Here is a 21,931-nt window from a genome sequence, read left to right as displayed (position 1 = left end):
GATCAACACGGCTGCAATCGAGGGCCCAGAACCATCACCCTGATAGTCCAGGAAGTCAGAACACTGAGCTAAGGATGACTATTCTTGAATCTTAAAATATAATGGAATTTTCCCTGATAGGTCGTGGACTTCTTGGGACTCATGATTCCTTCTTTCTGATATCTCCCATTTGGAAAAGGAATGTCTATTCTATCCCTATTTGTATTTTGGAAGCAGATAACTTGCCTGGTTTCACAGATTCACAGCTGAAGAGAAATTTTGCCTCAGGATGAATTATACATAAAGTCTCACTCATACCTGATTTAGATGATATTTAGATGAGAGTTTGAAATTAGAGTTGATTCTGAAATGAGTTAAAACTTTCGAGTCTCTTTGGGATGGAATGAATGTATTTACATGTTAGAAGGAGATGAATTTAGGGGATCCAGAGAGTGGAATGTTATAGATTGAATTGTGTACCCTCAAAATTAATGTGTTGAAGTTCTAACCCCCATTATTTCAGAATGTGACTGTATTTGTAAATAAGGTCCTTAAAGATGCAATTAGGTTAAATGAGGTCATATGAGTTGAGCCTAATCTAATCTGACTGGTATCTTTATAAGAAGATAAAATTTGGGCACACCAGGGATATGCATGCACAAAGAAAAAGCAGTTTGAGGACACAGAAAGAAGATGGCTATCTGAAAGCCAAAGCGAGAGGCCTCAGAATAAACCAAAGAGGCTGATATCTTGATCTTCGACTTCTAGCCTCCAGAACTCTGAGAAAATATAAATTCCTGCTGTTTAAGCCACCCAATCTGTAGCATTTTATTATGTAGCCCTAGCAAACGAGTACAAGCAACCATGAGAAGGGCAGCCCCAATCTCCTAATGCAGGTTATTAGGGCCACAGAAACCAATTCAGACCTTATTTTCAAAGAATTGTGGTTGTGAGCTTTGGTTTGTCTTGTGCCTCCCTGAAAGTACAGTGCATGGACTTGCCTTTGTTTTACCCAACTCAGAGCAGACCCATGGCTGGGGAAGCTTCCAGATGGTTTGTGCTGAAAACATTTAAAGACACAATATTTGCTGCAGCAACCTGGGGGCAAGAAACAACAGTTGGGACAAACAATAAGCAGACTGAATATGGTGGAAAGAAAGAGATTAGGAAAAGAGATATATGGAAAATGAGGCCTTTTAAAAGCTCCTGCATATACGAAAAAATTGAAAAGACCATGCACGTACCCAAGGGAAGAATCATGCTCAGAAAATACCTGAGAAGATGCTAAGCTTTTACCTCTTCAGGTACCTCACAAATAGGAAGTGAAGGCTAAGGCAGAGTTGTAAATGGCCTGGCTATATTTTGGAGAAAATCCCACACACAGAGCCAAAACTGGGAGAGTTTTTGTAAAGTTCTTTTTTTTCTTCCTTTTTTTCTTATTTTCTTTTAAACTTTAATTTAATTTCTTCTTTGCTCCAAGAATTTGAGAAAATTAAAAAAAACACTAGCTTACCATGAAGTTAACAGAACACAGAATTCAGTAGCCACAAATGACAAATAATATGGTTTTTCAAAAATGGTTTAGAAAAATCACTAAACAAGCAAACAACACACAAAAAGCAGTAAGTACTAAGATGAAGGGATCATCTGATTTCCAGAATGAACATATTAAATACTAGAAATGTCCAGTTTTCAAAAAAAATATTACATGGGCCATTCACAGAAGAAAATAATAGAAATTATCTTTGAAAAAGCCCAGCCATTAGACTTAGTAGAAAAATACTTTTAATCAATTGTCTTAAATATGCTCAAAGAGCTAAAGAAAGTTACACACAAATAATTAAAGGAAACCAAGAAAATTATGTCTCTCCAAATAGAGAATATCAATAAAGGCATGAATATTATGAAAAGGAACTAAATAGGAATTCTGGAGAGGTAATGTACAATAAATGAAATAAAAAACTCACTAGAGGGATTCAAGCAGATCTGAACACCAGAAGAAAGAACAAGTAAACTTGAAAAAATAGATCAATTGACATTATCCAGTCTGGGAGGCAGAAAAAGAAAAGGGTGAATAAAATGAACAGAGCCTGAGACTTGTGTATATCATAACCAAGTGGAATTTATCCCAGGTTTGTGAAGGTGGATCAACATATGAAAATCAATCATGTAATATAGCACATTAATAAAATAAAGGAAAAATACATGATAATCTCAATTGATACAGAAAATAATCTCACAGTATCAAACCCCTTTTCTTGTAAAACCACTCAACAAACTAGGGATAGAAAGAAACTTACTTAACGTATTAAAGGATATTTAACAAAAACCCACAGCCAACATTATATTCAATGGTGAAAGACTGAAAGTTACTCCCTTAACATTAGAAACAAGACAAGTATGGCTGCTTTTACCACTTCTATTCTATTTTATACCAGAAGTTTTAGGCAAGGAAAAGAAATTAAAATATCCACATTGAAAATTAAGAAGGAAAAGTATCTCTATTCACAGATGGCATAAGTATATATAGAAAACCCTAAATAATCTTTAAAAAACTTTTAGAGATAATAAATGAATTCAGCAAAGTTGCAAATAAGTAGATCAACACACATTGTATCAGTTGTATTTGTTGTATTTATACACCTGCAATAAAAATCTGAAAGTAAAATTAATGGAACAATTTGATTTAAATAGTACCAAACAGGATAAAATACCTAGGAATAAATTTATTCCAGGAGGTACAAGACTTGTACGCTGAATATTACTAAATATTGCTGAAAGAAAGTATATAAGACCTAAATTAAGACAAAGATATCCATGTTCATGCATTGGAAGACTTAATATTATTTAAATGGCAATACTATCCAAAGTGATTTACAGATTTGATGTAATTGCTATGAAAATCCCAACTACAATTTTTTGCATAAATTGGAATGCCAGTCTTGGAATTCATATGGAATCACAAAAGGCCCCAAATAGGAAAAAAATCCTAGAAAATGAAAAACAAAAGGGGAGGATACACACTTCCCATTTTCAAAACTTACAATAAAGCTACAGTAATTAAAATAGTGTGGTACTGGCATAAAAATAGACATATTATCAATGGAATAGAATTTAGAGTCTGAGATAATCCAATATACCTATTGTCAATTGATTTTTGACAAGAGTGCCAGACCATTCACTACTGTAAATAGTCTCTTCAGGAAATGATGCCACATGTAAAAGATAAGGTTGAACTCACTTCTTTATAGTATGCACAACAATTAACTCAAAATGGATTATCAACCTAAATGTATGAGGTTAAGCAGACTGAATATGGTGGAAAGGAAGAGATTAGGAAAAGAGATATATGGAAAACGAGGCCTTTTAAAAGCTCCTGCATATACCTGTAAAACTGTAAAAACTGTAAAACTCTCAGAAGAAAACAGGGAAAATGCTTCATAACATTGAATAGGGCAGAAGCATAAGCAACAAAAGAAAAAAGAAATTGACTCATCAAAATTAAAAACTGTGCATCAAAGGACACTATAACAAAGGTGAAAAGACATTCCATAGAATGGGAGAAAAAATTTGCAAATCATAGATCTAATAAGGGTTTAGTTTACAGAATATATAAAAAAAACTTTTAAAATTCAACACAAAAAGACAAACAACCTAACTTTTTATATGGGCAAAGGACTTGAATAGACATTCTGCAAATAAGATATACAAATGACCAACAAGTACATTAAAAGATGCTCAGCATCATTTGTCATTAGTAAAATACAAATCAAAATCATGATGAGATACCACTTCACACCCACTAGATGGCTATAATTTAAACAAAAATGGAAAGTAACAAGTGCTGGTGAAAATATGAAGAAATTGGAACACTTGTCCATTACTGGTGGGAATGTAAAATGATGCAGCCACTGTGGAAAACAGTTTTGCAATTCTTCAATAAGCTAAACATAGAATTACCATATAACACAGCAATTACACTAATAGATATAGACTGAGAGAGAGAGAGAGAGATTCAAACATAGCTTGTACACAATGTTTCTAACAGCAGTATTCACAATACCCAATAGGTGGACACAGCCCCAAAGCCCATCAAATGGTAAATGGATAAACAAAATGTCATGTAGCCATTGAATGGCATATTTTTGAGTCATACAAAGAAATAAAGTACTAATAGATGCTACTACATAAATGAACAACAAAAACATAATGCTAAGTTAATAAAGTCAGACACAAAGGTCACTTATTGTGATTCCATTTACATAAAATATTCAGAATAGGCGAATCCATAGAGACAGAAAGCAACTTCATGGTTGTCAGAGGCTGGAAGAAGGAGAAATTGGAATAAACTGTTTAATGGGTATGAGGTTTTCTTTTTGGAGTGATGAAAATTTTTAGGAACTCGGAAGAGTTAATGTTGCATGTCATTGTGTATTACTAAATGTCACTGAATTGTATGTTATTTTTATGTTATGTAAATTTCACCTCAGTATAAGAGAAAGAGATTGGCAGAGAGGATTAAAAAACATGATTCAATAGTATGCCTAATTTTTATGTTAGAAGACTTGTTATATTAATCATAGTCCATTTAAAATTCATGATCTGATAATTTCTAATTTCTACCATATCTGAGTATCATTCTGATGCTTGCTTTGTCTCTTCAGACTGCGTTTTTTCCTGTCTTTAGCATGCCTTGTAATTTTTGTTGAAACAAAACATGATATATTGAATAATAGGATCTGAGATAATAGGCGCTTGTGTGAGGTTTCCTATTTATCTCATTAGGGGTTATGCTATGTTTAATGTTTTCTGTAGCTATAGGTGTAAGAAGCTTCAATCTCCTCTAGTATTTTTGTTCCCACATTGTTTTGTGGTTTTCCTAGAAATTTCTTCTTGAGTAGAGTCTTGCATCTCTCTCAGTAGTAATCCACTGCTATTAAACTAAAGACTTGTTGATGTCGTAGTATGGTATTAGGGATGAGTGTTCTATAACCTTATGATTAAATCCCTCTGGGCTATGACTTTCAGAAGAGTGACTTAGACTATATTTTTCTTCCCTTATGTGATAAGTGGAGGCCAGAGGGGGCTCATGTCATCTAGTTGCATTTCCCCTAGTTCAGACAAGGCTCAGGTGAAGTAGTTTCTCCAGAGGGCAGACCACTGCCATGGGGAACGGAATGCTCTGAGACTTTTTCAAAATGGCTGCTTTCCTTGTAGGCACATTTTTAAATGGTTGCTTTTCCTTAAACATGACTGAAGCATGAGGGCATTTTTCTGCATCTTAAATGTGAGACTCTCTTTAGGCTTCTCTAGGAAAAGCTCACAGAAATGTGGAGCTCTTCTAATACTGGGCTTTCAGTAGTTTTTAAGTGTCTACCGAGTCCATACTCCAGCAATTCATCAATTATTCTTTAAATGTTTCTACCAGTTGCTGTCTTCAGCAGTTTCTACTCCCAGCAAGCTGATTCTCTGTATTTGCCTATCTCTTGAGCTTTTGCATGGTGGTTTGCCTTCTGACCTCAATTCTCTGATTAGTTTAAAACAGTTATTCACTTTAGTTTGTTCATACTTTTTCCCATGAAGGTGGTAGTAATGACTTCTAATCTCGTTATATGTCAGAGCAGAAACCATAGTCTCTAGTTTTCTTTCCTTGTGATGTCTTTGTCTGGTTCTGGTATCAGGGTGTTATGGGCCTCATTGAATGGGCCACATAGCTGTGAATTGTTTCTTCCTCCTCTATTTCACTTGAAAGAATGTGTAAAGTATTAGTATTATTTCTTTAAATGTTTGTTAGGATTCAATCTCTTGAATTGTAAATTATCTATTCTGATTTTTCTATTGTTTGAGTTTTGGCAGTGTGTGCCTCTCAAGAAATTTGTCCCTCTCATAAATTATCTAATTTTTTAACATTGCTCACAATATCCTTATATACTTTAAAAAATTTATTGGAGTATAGTTGATTTACAATGTTATCTTAGTTTCAGGTGTACAGCAAAGTGAATCAGTTATACATATACATATATCCACTCTTTTTTAGATTCTTTTCCTATATAGGTCATTACAAAATATTGAGTAGAGTTCCCTGTGCTATACAGTAGGTCCTTATTAGTTACCTATTTTATATATAGTAGTGTGTGTTAACCCAATCTCCCAATTTATCCCCCCCCTTTCCTCCGGGTAACCATAAGTTTGTTTTCTACATCTGTGACCCTATTTCTGTTTTGTAAATAAGTTCATTTGTACCATTTTTTAAGTTCCACATATAAGAGATATCATATGACATTTGTCTTACTCTGTCTGACTTACTTTACTCAGTATGACAATCTCTAGGTCCATCCATGTTGCTGCAAATGTCATTATTTCATTCTTTTTTATGACTGAGTATTATTCCATTGTATATATATACCACATCTTCTTTATCCATTCATCTGTCGATGGACATTTAGGTTGCCTTCATGTCCTGGCTATTATAAATAGTGCTGCAATAATCATTGGGGTGCATAATCCTTTCAAATTATGGTTTTCTCCAGATATATGCCCAGGAGTGAGATTGCTGGATCATATGGTAGCTCTATTTTTAGTTTTTTAAGGAACCTCCATACTGTTCTCCATAGTGGCTGTATCAATTTACATTCCTACTAACAGTGTAGGAGGATTCTCTTTTCTCCACACCCTCCTTGATATTTATTTTTCGTAGATTTTTTGATGATGGCCATTCTGACTGGTGTGACATGATACCTTATTGTAGTTTTGATTTGCATGTCTCTAATAATTAAGAATGCTGACCATCTTTCATGTGCTTTTTGGCCATCTGTATATCTTCTTTGGAAAAATGTCTATTTAGATCTTCTGCCCATTTTTTGATTGGTTTGTTTTTCTTTTGATATCAAGCTGCATGAGCTGTTTGTATATTATGGAGATTAATCGCTTGTCGGTTGCTTCATTTACAAATATTTTCTCCCATTCTGAAGGTTGTCTTTTCATTTTGTTTATGGTTTCCTTTGATGTGCAAAAGCCTTCAAGTTTAATTAGGTCCCACTTGTTTATTTTTGTTTTTATTTTCATTACTCTAGGAAGTGGATCAATTGCTGCAATTTATGTCAGAACGTGTTCTGTCTCTGTTTTCTCTAATACTTTTATAGTATCCAGGCTTACAGTTAGGTCTTTAATCCATTTTGAGTTTACTTTTGTGTATGGTGTTAGGCAGTGTTCTAATTTCATTCTTTTATCTGCAGCTGTCCAGTTTTCCCAACAGCACTTATTGAAGAGACTGTCTTTTCTCCATTGTATATTCTTGCCTCCTTTGTCATAGATTAATTGACCATAGGTGTATGGGTTTGTATCTGGGCTTTCTATCCTGTTCCATTGATCTATATTTCTGTTTTTGTGTCAGTACCATACTGTTTTGATTACTTTAGATTTGCAGTATAGTCTGAAGTCAGGGAGCCTTATTCTTCCAGCTCTGTTTTTCTTTCTCAAGATTGCTCTGGCTATTTGGGGTCCTTTGTGTTTCCATACAAATTGTACATTTTTTTATTCTAATTCTGTGAAAAATGCTATTGGTAATTTGATAGGGATTGCATTGAATCTATAAATTACCTTGCGTAGTATAGTCATTTTGACAATACTGTTTCTTCCAACCCAAGAACATGGTGTATCTCTCCATCTGTTTGTGTCATCTTTGATTTCTTTCATCAGTATCTTATAGTTTTCTGAGTACAGGTCTTTTGCCTCCTTAGGTAGGTTTATTCCTAGGTATTTTATTCTTTTTGATGTGGTGGTAAATAGAATTGTTTCCTTAATTTCTCTTTCTGATCTTACGTTGTTAGTGTATAAGAATGCAAGAGATTTCTGTGTATTAATTTTGTATCCTGCAACTTTACCAAGTTCATTGATGAGCTCTAGTAGTCTTCTGGTAGCATCTTTAGGATTTTCTATGTATAGTATGTCATATGAAGTTTTACTTCTTCTTTTCCAATTTGGATTCCTTTTATTTCTTTTTCATCTCTGATTGCCATGGCTAGGACTTCCAAAATTATGTTGAATAAAATTAGTGAGAGTGGACATCCTTGCCTTGTTCCTGATCTTATGGGAAATGCTTTCAGTTTTTTACTGTTGAGAATGATGTTTGCTATGGGTTTGTCATATATGGCCTTTATTATGTTGAGGTAGGTTCCCTCTGTGCCCACTTTCTGGAGAGTTATTATCATAAATGGGTGTTGAATTTTGTCAAATTATTTTCTGCATTTATTGAGATGATCATATTGTTTTTATTCTTCAGTTTGTTAATGTGGTGCATCACATTGATTGACTTGTGTATACTGAAGAATCCTTGCATCCCCGGGGTACATCCCACTTGATCATGGTGTATGATCCTTTTAATGTGTTGTTGGATTCGATTTGCTAGTATTTTGTTGAGGATTTTTGGATCTATGTTCCTCAGTGATATTGGCCTGTAATTTTCTTTTTTGTGGTACTTTTGTCTGGTTTTCATATCAGGGTGTTGGTGGCCTCATAGAATGGGCTTGGGAGTGTTCCTTCCTCTGCAATTTTTTGGAAGAGTTTCGAAAGGATAGGTGTTAACTCTTCTCTAAAAGCTTGATAAAATTTGCCTGTGAAGCTATGTGGTCCTGGACTTTTGTTTGTTAGGAGTTTTAAAATCACAGTTTCAATTTCAGTACTTGTGATTGGTCTGTTTATATTTTCTATTTCTTCCTGATTCAGTCTTGGAAGGTTGTACCTTTCTAAGAATTTGTCTATTTCTTCTAGGTTGTCCATTTTATTGATATATATTTGCTTGTAGTAGTCTCTTATGATCCTCTGTATTTCTGTGGTGTCAGTTGTAACTTCTCTTTTCTCCTTCCTAATTTTATTGATTTGAATCCTTTCCCGCTTTTTCTTATTTTAAAAAATATATTTATTTATTTATTTTTGGCTGCATTGGGTCTTCATTGCTGCGCATGGGCTTTCTTTTAGCTGCAGTGAGTGGGGGCTACTCTTTGTTGTGGTGTGCGAGCTTCTCATTGCGGTGGCTTCTCTTGTTGCGAACATAGTCTCTAGGCACATGGGCTCAGTAGTTGTGGCTTGTGGACTCTAGAGCACAGGCTCAGTAGTTGTGGAGCATGGGCCTAGTTGCTCTGTGGCATGTGGGATCTTCCCGGACCAGGGCTCGAACTCGTGTCCCCTGCATTGGCAGGCAGATTCTTAACCACTGTGCCACCAGGGAAGCCCTCCCCCTTTTTCCTAATGAGTCTGGCTAAAGGTTTATCAATTTTGTTTATATTCTCAAAGAACCAGCTTTCAGTTTCATTGATCTTTGCTATTGTTTTCTTTTTCTCTATATCATTTATTTCTGTTCTGAGCTTTATGATTTCTTTCCTTCTACTAACTTTGGGTTTTGTTTGTTCTTTTTTCTCTAGTTGCTTTAGGTGTAAGGTTAAGTTATTTATTTATGATTTTTCTTGTTTCCGGAGGTAAAATTGTATTGCTATAAATTTCCTTCTTAGAACAGATTTTGCTGTGTCCCATAGGTTTTGGATCATTGTGTTTTCATTGTCATTTGTCTCTAGGTATTTTTTTATTTCCTCTTTGATTTCTTCAGTGATCTGTTGGTGGTTTAGTATATTGTTTAGCCTCCATGTGTTTGTGTTTTTTACATTTTTTCCTGTAATTAATTTCTAATCTCACAGCATTGTGGTTAGAAAAGATGCTTGTTATGATTTCAATTTTCTTAAATCTACCAAGGCTCAATTTTTGGCCCAAGATGTGATCTACCCTGGAGTATGGTCCATGTGCACTTGAGAAGAAAGTGTATTCTTCTGTTTTCAGATGGAATGTCCTAGAAATATCACTTAAGTCTATCTGGTCTAACGTGTCATTTAAGGCTTGTGTTTCCTTATTTATTTTCTGTCTGGATGATCTGCCCATTGGTGTAAATGGGGTATTAAAATCTCTCACTATTACTGTGTTACTGTTAATTTCTCCTTTTATGGTTGTTAGCATTTATGTTATACATTGAGGTGCTCCTATGTTGGGTGCATATATATTTACAATTGTTGTATATTCTTGGATTGATCCCTTGACCATTATGTGGTGTCCTTCCTTGTCTCTTGTAACAGTCTTTATTTTAAAGTCTATTTTGTCTGATACGAATATTGCTTCATCAGCTTTCTTTTGATTTCCATTTGCACGGATATCTTTTTCCATCCCCTCACTTTCAGTCTGTATGTGTCCCTAGGTCTGAAGTGGGTCTCTTGTAGACAGCATATATATGGGTCTTGATTTTGTATCCATTCAGCCACTCTCTGTCTTTTGATTGCAGCATTTTGTCCATTCACATTTAAGGTAATTATCGATATGTATGTTCCTATTGCCATTCAATTGTTTTGGGGTTGTTTTTGTTGGTCTTTTTTTCTTCCCTTTCTCTTTTGTTCTCTTCTCTTGTGGTGCGATGACCATCTTCAGTGCTGTGTTTGGGTTGCTTTTTCTTTTGTGCATGTGTATCTATTGTAGTTTTTCGTTTTGCGGTTACCATGAGGTTTTAACATAGGAGTCTATATATATACAAAGTTGTTTTAAGTTGCTGTTCTCTTAATTTCAAGTGCGATTCCCATTTCCTACACTTGTACTCTCCTCTTCTCACAATTGCTGGTTTTAATATCATATTTGTGTGTGATGATTTCCTACTTGTACTGTATGTTTGCCTTTACCAGTGAGCTTTTGCATTGGTAATTTTCTCATTTCTAGTTGTGGCCTCTTACCCCCCACCCCATAGAGAAGTTTAGCATTTGATTCAAATCTGGTTTGGTGTTGAATTCTCTTATTTTTTGCTTTTCTGTAAAGCTTTTGATTTCTCCATCAAATCTAAATGAGAACCTCACTGGGTAGCGTATTCTTGGTTGCAGGTTTTCCCCTTTCATTACTCTAAATATATTGTACCACTCCCTTCTGACCTGCAGAGTTTCTGCTAAAATATCAGCTGATAACCTTATGGAGATTCCCTTGTATGTTATTTGTTGTTTTCCCTTGTTGATTTTAATTTTTTTTTTCTTTGTATTTAATTTTCGTTAGTTGGATTAATATGTGTCTCTGCATGTTCCTCCTTGGGTTTATCCTGTATGGGTCTCTCTGCACTTCCTGGACTTTGGTGACTATTTCCATTCTCATGTTAGGGAAGTTTTTGCCTATAATCTCTTCAAATATTTTCTCAGGCCCTTTTGCTTCCTCTTCTTCTTTTGGGACCCCTGTAATGTGAATGTTGGTGTGTTTAATGGTGTCCCAGAGGTCTCTGAGACTGTCCACATTTCTTTTCATTCTTTTTTCTTTATTCTGTTATGTGGCAGTGATTTCACCACTCTCTTCCAGGTCACTTATTCAGTCTTCTGCCTCTGTTATTCTGCTATTGATTCCTTATAGTGTATTTTTCATTGCAGTTGTTGTGTTGTTCATCTCTGTTTGTTCTTTAAATCTTCTATTTCTTTATTAAACATTTCTTGTATCTTCTTGGTCTGTGCCTCTATTCTTTTTCCGGGATTTTGGATTATTTTTACTATCATTACTATGCTAGATTGCTTATCTCTTCTTCATTTAGTTGTTCTTGTAGGTTTTTACCTTGATCCTTCATCTGCAATATTTCTCTCTCATCTCATTTTGTCTAATTTACTGTGTTTGTGGTCTCCTTTCCACAGGCTGCAGGATCATAGTTTCTCTTGCTTCTGGTGTCTGTCCCCTGGTGGGTTAGGTTGGCCCAGGATCTTGTGCAGGCTTCCTGCCTGCCCTCCAGTGTGTCTTGTCCCTCTGGTGGGCAGGTCTGTGTCAAGGGATATGTTTTGGGCTAGCTGTGAACTTAGTACCATTTTAGGCAGCCTGTCTGCTGATAAGTGGGTCTGTGTTCCTGTCTTGTTGGTTGTTGGCCTGAGACGTTCCAGCAATGGAGCCTGCAGGCTGTGGGGTGGAACCAGCTCTTGGTGCTTAAATGGGGACCTCCAGGAGAGCTCATTCTGATTAATATTCCCTGGGGCCTCTGCTACCAGTGTCCTTGTCCTCACAGTGAGCTACAGCTGACCCGCACCTCCCCAGGAGACCCTCTAACACACCTAGGTAGGTCTAGCCCAGGTTTCTATGGAGGTACTGCTTTGTGCTGGGTCCCAGTGCCTGTGAGACCTTGTGTGCACCCTCCAAGAGTGGAGTCTCCATTTCCCTCAGCCCTGTGGGGTTCCTGCACTAAAGCCCCACTGGCCTTCAAGTTATATGTGCTGGGAGTTCTTTCTCCCAAAAGTAGACCCTCAGGCTGTCTTGGAGAGCTATTTTTATGTGGGAACATCACTGTTTAGCCTGAGTGGGATATATATATATATATATATATATATATATATATATATATATATATATATATATATATATATATATATATATGTATGTGTGTGTATATATATGTATATATATATATATTTATTGTTGTTTTGTTGTTTTTAGTATGAGGGCTGTTTTTAGTGTGGATCACTGTCACCTCTTTCCTCAGTGTATGCTGGCCATTATCCCCTTGATAGTGGGTTTGACTGGTGTTCTGGTGACCACGGCCTGCCCTGGATATTGAGTGGGGCCTCCCCTTTGCTCTGTGGTTGTCCCTCACTGCCTTATCATGGGCAGGTTCTGCTCCCTAGTTGTTGGAGTAGAAACCCCCAAATGTGTTTCTTAGCTGTGTTTCTGATCTGTGATGTGAAGTAGGTGGGATTGGAGCACTCTCACTGGGAGAGAAGCCACTGAGTATTCCTTTTCTGGAGGTGTTCACCTGTGAATGTGCTCTGTTGTGTCCTCTTTGGCCTGTTGTGTGGGCTCACAAAATACACTGTTGTTGACACTGCTCTCAGTCCCACCTTAATTGTGGGTATGCTGGCAATTGGCTCTAGTGACTCTAAAGTGTTTTTCACCAGGCCACTAGCGCAGATCCACTGAGGTCACAACTAGGACTACACTAGTTGTGCACCTGTACCCACAGTGGGAGCTATAGAGGCAGCTCAGACTCTGGCCTGGCCCAACACCCACGGGTATGTGCCCACAAAGACCACAGCTCCTAAAGCCAGACCCATCTCAGCTGCAGGAGCACTTGTCCATTTTAATGTTCCACAGGCACTGAATTTACAAAGCCACCCGTGGAAGTGTAAATCCACAGTTCATACAGCCATGAGGAGAGATTTCAGCTCTTCTTCCTTAGTCACACAGCCCATGGGGCTCAGCTGTGGTTTCAGCCCCACCTCTGTGTGTGGGCCATCCACCTGCATCTGTTCTTGAGACTGCCAGAGCACATACACCCACCCATGGCTGGAGTGGTGATTAGGGTACACAAGCCCTCTCAGGCAGGAGGGGGCCAGAGTGGCAATTGGGGCACACGAGCCCACCCAGGTGGGAGAGTGCTGGGGTGGTGATCAGGACTGCAGGCCCATCAGGTGGGAGGGGGCTGAGGTGGTGACTGGGGGGAGCAGGCCACCCAGGCAGAGTGGGGACAAAGGAGGCAGCAGTCAGGGCACATGAGCCCACTCTGGTAGCAGCCCCCCCTAGTGCCTGGGGAGGCAGGGGCTGATGCTTGAGGAGAGAGGCTGCAATGGCAGCCTTGCCCTTTGCACATCACTCAACAATGGCCCTTCACTTCTATGCAGTCTGGTCTTCCTCCATGAGTCTTCCCAGTTGTTGAGTTCCTCACTCACATCCCCTTAGGCTGTCTCCTCACAGCCAACAGCAATCTTCTTCCTGGGTCTGCTCTCCAAACCCCATGTTCCAACACCTAGCCTCCATGTGCATCAGCAGACACACGTCTCAGGCTGGAGCATGCAGGGCTGTGCCTTGGACCATCTGTGTAAGTCTCACTCTGTCCTGCCTGCCACAGACCAGTTTCTGCCCTCTCCTCTGAGACCCCAAAGCTCCCCTTCTGTTCCAGATAATCTCCCCACTAGTGAGGGGGCTTCCCCAGATACAGGAACCTTTCCTCTCCTTCAGGGTCCCCCACCCCAAGGGTGCAAGTCTCGTCCTGCTTCTTCTCCTCTTCCTTTTCCCTTCTTCTTTCTTTCATCATATGTGGTTACGTGGGGATCTTTCTTGTCCTTTTAGGTGTCTGAGGTCCTATGCTAGTGTTTAGCAGGCACTCTTTGAGAACTGTTCCATTTGTAGATGTATTCTTGATGCACTTGTAGCGAGAGATGAACTCCATATGCTCCTACTCCTCTGCCATCTTGACTCCCTCCCCCCTATATAATTTTTATTTCTGTAAGGTGACTAGTTATGTCCTTACTTTTATTTCTGATTTCAGTAACTTGAATCTTCCCTCTTTCTTTCTTGTTCAGTCTAGCTAATGGTATGATAATTTGATTGATATTTCCAAAGAACCAACTTTAGTTTCATTCATTTTCTCTATTGTTTTCTTTTCACTATTTCTTTATTAACATGCTAATTTTCATTATTTCTTCCTTCTACTTATTTTGGGTTAAATTTGCTCTTTTATTGTTTCTTATGGTGGAAAGTTAGCTTATTGATTTATTTCCTTTTTTTAAATATAAGCATTTATTGTTATAAATTTCCCTTTAAGTACTGCTTTAGTACATCCACAAAATTTTGGTATGTTGTTTCTTCAATTTTATTCATCTCAAGATATTTCTAATTTCTCCTGTGATTTGTTCTTTACCTCATTGGGTTTTTAAGAGTGTATTGTTTAATTTTCACATCATTGTGATTTTTCCTAAGTTTTCTTCTGTTATTGGTTTATAATAAAATACATCTTTGTGGTCATAGAATATGAGTTGTATGATTTCAATTTTTAAAAAATTTATTGAGGTGGGTTTTATGGCCTAACATATGTTTATTCTGGAGAATGTTCCATGTGCACTTGAGAAGAATGTGTATTGTACTGTTTTGGGGTGGTGTATTCTACAGATGTCTGGTAGATGTTGTTATGTTTTCTATTTTTTTCTTCATTTGCCTAGTTATCTATCTTTTTTTTTTCAGGATTTGTGGAAGTATAATTGACAAATAAAATTTTTATGTATTTAAGGTTTACAACAGGATGGTTTGTTATAAGTATACACTGTGAAATGATTACCACAATTAAGTTAATTAATGCATCCATCACTACATATTGTTACTTTTTGTGTGTGTGGTAAGTACACTTAAGATCAACTCTCCTAGCAAGTTTCCAGTATACAATACAGTAAAAACTAAGTCACCATGTTGTGACTTAGATTCACAGAACTTAGTCATCTTATAACTAAAGCTAGTACCCTTTGAACAACATCTGTTCACTTTATCCACCCACTAGCACTGGTAACCACCAATGCCATTCTCTGGTTCTATGAGTTTGATGTTTTAGATTCCACATATAAGTAAGATTATACAGTATTTGTCTTTCACTTTCTGGCCTATTTCATGTAGCATAATGTCCTCCAGGTTTATTCATGTTGTCACAAATGACAGGGTGTCCTTTCCTTTTATGGCTGAATACTATTCATATATATGTATGTATGTGTATACATATATATATATATTTTTTTCTTTATTCATGAACAGTTTATCTGATGAACCAACTTTAGTTGGTTGTTTCCATATCTTGGCTATTGTTAATATGCTACAATGAACATGGGAGTGCAGATATCTCTTTGAGACCCTGATTTCAGTTCTTTTGGATATATATCCAGCAATGGGATTGCTGAATTTTATGATAGTTCTATTTTTAATTTTTACGGAACCTCCACACTATTTTCATAATGGCTGTACCAATTCACATTCCCAACAATACCAATGGTTTCAAGCCTTATGTTTCAGTCTTTAGTTCATTTTGAGGTTTTTAAAAATATGTTGTAAGAAATTTTATTGTTTTGCATGTAGATATCTAATTTTTACAACACCATTTATTAAAGAGACAGTCCTTTCTTCATCGTCTATTCTTGGTGCCCTAGTCATAGGTTAGTTGATCATATATGTGTGAGTTTATTTCTGCGCTATCAATTCTGATCCACTAGTCTATGTGTCTGTTTTTATGCCAGTGCCATACTATTTTGATTACTACAGCTTTGTAATATAATGTGACATCAGGAAGTGTGATGTCTTCAGCTTTGTTGCTCTTTCTCAAGTTCACTTTGGTTATTTGTGGTCTTTTGTAGTTCCATGCAAATTTTATGATTGTTTTTTCTATTTCTGTGGAAAATGTCATTGAAATTTTGATAAGAATTGCATTGAATCTGTAGATTGCCTTGAATAGTAATAGACATTATAACAATATTAATTATTCCAATCTGTGAACATGGATAGCTTTCCATTTATTTGCATCTTATTCAATTTCTTTCACCAATATTTTATAGTTTTTATTGTACAGATCTTTCACCTTCTTGGATAAATTTTTTCTGAATATTTTATTGTTGTTGATGCTATTGTAAACATTACTTTCTTAATTTATTTTTCAAATAATTCATTGCTAGTGTGTAGAAATGCAACTGATTTTTGTACATTAATATTGTATTCTTCAACTTTATTGAACTTGTTTATTAGTTCTAACAATTTCTTGGTGGAGTCTTTAAGATTTTCTATATAAGATCATGTCATCTGCAAAGAGAGACAATTTAATTTCTTTCTTTCTAATCTGGATAAATTTTATTCCCTTTTCTTGCCTATTTGCTCTGGCTAGAACTTCCAGTACTGTGTTGACTAGAAGTGGTGAGAGTTGGCATCCTTGTCTTGTTCCTAATCTAAGAGGGAAAACTTTCAGCTTTTTACCATCAAGTATGATGTTAGCTGTAATATTGTCACATATGACTCAATATTATGTTGAGGTACATGTTTTCTATACCTAATTTCTTTACAGTTACTATCATGAATAGATGTTGAATTTTGTCAAATGCTTTTTATGCATCTATTGAGATGATCATATAATTTTTATCTTTCATTTTGTTGATGTGATATACTACATTTATTGGTTTGTGTATGTTGAACCATCCTTGCATCCCAGGTATAAATCTCACTTGATCATGGTGTATAATAATTTTAATGTGCTGTTGAATTTAATTTGCTAGCTTTTTTTGAGGCTTTTTGTATCTATATTCATCAGGGATACTGCTCAATATTTTTTTTTTCTTGTAGTGTCCTTATCTAGCTTTCTCATGAGGGTAATGCTGACTTCATAAGTTGAGTGTGGAAATCTTCCCTCCTCTTTATTTTTTAGTAGAGTTTGAGAAGAATTGGAATTAATTCTTCTCTAAATGTTTGATGAGATTCACTCGTGAAATCACCTGGTTCTGGACTTTTCTTTTTTGGAAGATTTTTGATTACTGATTCAATATCATTACTCATTATTGTTCTGTTAAAATTTTCTATTTTTTCATGATTCTGCCTTGATAGGTTGTATGCTCCTAGGAATTTATCCATTTCTTCCAGGTTATTCAAAATGTGACATAATAATTGTTCATATTAGTCTCATATTACTTTATATTTCTGTGGTATCAGTTGTAATATCTCCTTTCTCACTTATGACTTTATTTATTTGAGTCCTCTTTTTTCTTCTTGATTAGTTTAGCTAAAGTTTTCTCAAATATTTTATCTTTTCAAAAAACTAACTACTAATTTTGTTGATTTTTTCTGTTTTCTTTCTAATATCTATTTTATTTATTTCTGCTCTAATCTTTATTATTTCCTTTCTTCTGTTAACTTTGGGCTTAGATGTTCTTCATTTTCTATTTATTTGAGGAGTAAATTTAGGTTGTTTATTTAGATTTTTAATTAATATAAGTGTGTTTTTGCTATAAACTTCCCTCTTAGAACTGGTTTTGCTTCATCCCATAAATTTTAATTTGTTGAGTTTCTTTTTTTTTTGTCTCAAGATGTTTTAAATTTCCCTTCTGATTTTTTTCTTTAACCGTTTGGTTGTTCAGCAGTTTGTTATTTAATTTCGACATATTGGTGAATTTTAAAAATTTTCTCCAGTTATTGACTTCTAATTTCATGCTATTGTGGTTGGAAAAGAAACTTGATATGATCTCAATCTTCTTAAATTTGTTAAGACTTCCTTTATTGCACAACTTTTGATCTATTCTGGAGAATGTTCCATGTGCACTTGAGAAGAATTTTGGTGCTGTTGGATGAAATTATGCTGTACGTTTGGCCTATAGTGTGTTCAAGTGTCCCCGTTCCTTACTGATTTTCTGTACACATGATATATTCACTGTTGAAGGTGAGATATTTAAGTCCCCTTACTATTATTGTATTGCTGTCTATTTTTCTGTTAATATTTGTTTAAATATATAGGTGTTCCAAAGTTGGGTGCATATATATTTACAATTATTATATTCTCCTGTTGAATTGTCCCTTTATTATTATATAGTGACCTTTGTCTCTGACCAATAGACTGAAGGTCTATTTTATCTGATATAAGTATAGCCACTCCTCTTCTCTTTTGGTTACAATTTGCATGGAATTTCTTTTTCCATCCCTTCACTTTTAGCCTATGTGTGTCCTTAAAGCTAAGATGAGTTTTTTTACAGACAACATATTGTTGGATTAAAAAAATTAATTTAACCACTGTCTTTTGATTTGAGAATTCAGACTATTTGCATTTAAAGTAATTATTGATAGGTGAGAACTTACTCTTGCCATTTTGTTGTTTTCTGTTTTGTAGTTCCCTTGCTCCTTTCTCCTTCTCATTCTGTCTTCCTTCGTGATTTGGTATTTTTTTATTTTATTTTGGTTTTGCTTTGTTTTTGTAATGGTGTGCTTTTATTTCTTCCTCTTTATTTTTGTGTAACTATTAGAAATTTTTCCTTGTAGTTACCATGAGGCTTATATAAAACATCTCATAATTGTAACAATCTATTTTAAGTTGATAACATCTGACCTTCAATTGCATATAAATTATGTGTGCAAAATACTCTATACTTGTAGTCCCCTTCCCCTCATTTTATGTTGTTGAAGTCACACTTTGCATCTTTTTACATTGTGCATCCATTAACAAATTATTGTAGCTATAGTTATTTTTAATCCTATTGTCTTTTAACTTTTATACTGGAGTTAAAATTTGTTTATGCACCAACATTACAGTATTGGAGTATTCTGAATTTGACTGCATATTTACATTTACCAGTCAGTTTTATACTTTCATATGTTTTTATGTTGTTTCTTAGTGTCTGTTCCTTTCAGTCTGAAGAACTCTCTTCTAGCTTTTCTTCTAAGCCACGTCTAGAGGTGATAAACTCAGCTTTTTTTTTTTTGGTTAGGGCTTGTCTTTACCTCTTTTTCATTTCTGAAAAAAAAGTTTTGCTGAGTGTAGTATTTTTGTTTGCCAGTTTTTTTCTTTAAGCACTTTGAATATATCACCCCACTCTCTCCTGGGGTTTTTGCTGAGAAATTAGCTGATCACCTTATGGGGGTTCCTTTATAGGTAATAAGTCACTTTAGTCTTGTTGCTTTCAAAATTTTCCCTTTGTCTTTGACTTTTTAAAAAAATAAATTTATTTATTTTATTTTTGGATGCATTGGGTCTTCATTGCTGCAAGTGGGCTTTCTCTCATTGTGGCGAGTGGGGGCTACTCTTTGTTGTGGTGCACATGCTTCTCATTGTGATGGCTTCTCTTGTTGCAGAGCACAGGCTCTAGGCACGCAGGCTTCAGTAGTTGTGACACTTGGGCTCAGTAGTTGTGACTCATGGGCTCTAGAGCGCAGGCTCAGTAGTTGTGGTGCATGGGCTTTGTTGCTCTGCAGCATGTGGGATCTTCCCAGCCTAGGGATTGAACCCATGTCCCCTGCATTGGCAGGCAGATTCTTAACCACTGCACCACCAGGGAAGTCCCTGTCTTTGACTTTTAACTATTTGATTTTAATATATCTCAGGCTCATCTTCATTTTGCTTGGGTTCCTTTGAATTTCACATACCTTCATGTCCATATCTATTCCAGATTTTGGAATTATTCAGATATTATTTCTTTAAGAAATCTTTCTGCTTCTTTCTCTCTTTCTTCCTCTTCAGGGGCTCTGACGAGGTAAATATTTGTTTGTTTGTTGATGTCCCATAATTCACGTAGTCTTTCTTCATTCTTTTTTGTTCTTTTTGTTATTGTTCTTGTCATTGTCTAATTCCAAATGATCTGCCTTTGAGTTTGCTGATTTGTTTTGTTCTGGTTTTACATAATCAAGGCTCCTGTTGAAGCTCTCTGTTGAATTTTTCAGTTCTATCATTGTATTCTTTACTCCAAAATTGTGTGTGTGCACGTGCATGTGTGATTTTTGTTTCTTTATTAAACTTATTGTTTTGTTCATGCATTATTTTCTTAATTTTTTGAGTTTTCTACTGTGATGTGATGTAACTCACTGAGGTTTTTAAGATGATTATTTTGAATTCTTTGTCAGGCAATTTATAAATATTCACTTCTTTGGAATCTGTTACTGGAGCTTTATTGGTTTCCTTTGTTTGAGTCTTCATGGTTTGTATAGACTGCATTGGTGTGTGCATTTGAAGGAGAAAACACTTTTTCAGTTTTTCCAGAGTGTTTTTGGCAGGGAAATAAATTCTCTAGATTCCTTGTACTTGTGGGATTACCCAGGGAATTGTAGGTAAATTGGGTTAGAGCCAGGTCATGTATTGCTGGGTCTGCAGTGGTGTTTGTAGCTGGTGGGCCTGTTACAAGGTGCTCTGGCAGGCATAGATCCTGTCTTGTCCCTGGAAGATGGGACTGTCTCCAGGACCTTTTTCATAAGGTCTGGAACTGGGAAAAGGGTCCACAGTTGGATCCACAGATGGTGGATCTGTTATCAAGTGTATGGACAGGGATGGTTCCCAAGAGGTTCTTTGGAGAGCTTCAGCCATGTAACTGGGTTAGTCCCTGGGTAGGCAGGACTAGCATTGGACCATGACTGAGAGGGGTTGGAACCAAGTCCAACGGCTGCATCATGATCCACAGCTGGGATTGAGGTTTGTATGCCTGACTCTGGAGGCATGATGAAGTGTCTCTCACCAGGTCCCTGGGCAGGTACGACTACTCCCTGACCATATCAGATAAGAATGGGAGTCAAGTTACAGGGCCATTTCAGACCATGGTGGGCTTACTTCCGAGGGCATGGATGGGTCTTCTGGTGAATCTTTGGGTGGACAGGATTGCTTGTGGACTATGCCAGGGTGGGGCTTGAGCTGATTCACAAAGTTGTTTCAAGATCTGTTGTGGATTAAGGTTGGTTGGCCTGCCACCAAGGGACACTAACTGGCATGTCTTCTGGTAGGTCACTGGGCTAGCTGGACTGCTTGGAGAATGTGGCTAGAAGGATCTGGATCTAAGCCACAAGGCTGCTTCAGGGTCTACTGTCTGATTAAAGTTCACTGGCCTCCCTCCAGGGACAGTGACAGGTGAATTTTCCAGTGGGTCCCTGGGCAGGTAGGACTGCTCATGGGCAGTGGCTGGCTGGGTAGGGGGGAGCTGGAGTTGAGTTACAGGGCTGTTTCCCTATCTCCAAAAGTACAGATGGGTATGTTTACAGCTTATTCCCTGGGATGGTAGGACTTCTCACAGATTGCAGCTAGAAGGAGCTGGAGTTGAATTATAGGACTATTTCAGTATCTTTGGGGACAGTAATTGGTGTGTCCCCTGCCAGACCTCTAGGCTGGCAGTACTGCTTGAAGACAATGGCTGACAAGGCTAGAGCTGGGTCATGGGTCATTTGAGGGTCCACAGGCAGGACCAAGGTCTGTGGGCTTATTGCCTGAGGCAAAGTCATGTGTGACGTTTCCTGGGTACTGTGATATATGGTTATGGTGGCAGGACCAAAACCATATGGGGCTGTAGCTGAGCCCACTGGGGCATGGAGATGTTTTGGGTTCTGTAGTTGGGTCGATAGTTGGCAAGTCAGCCTCCTGGGCATTGGCTTGCTTTCTCAACATGACCCTCCTTGATCTTGAACCCCATTGGTGTTTCACAATTTCCAACCTCAGTCCCAA

This window comes from Balaenoptera physalus (genome assembly GCF_965194825.1).
Source record: "Balaenoptera physalus genome assembly, chromosome: 2".
Classification (NCBI taxonomy): Eukaryota; Metazoa; Chordata; class Mammalia; order Artiodactyla; family Balaenopteridae; genus Balaenoptera; species Balaenoptera physalus.
The sequence above is the reverse complement of the archived record's forward strand: the minus strand, read 5'-3'. Positions refer to the sequence as shown.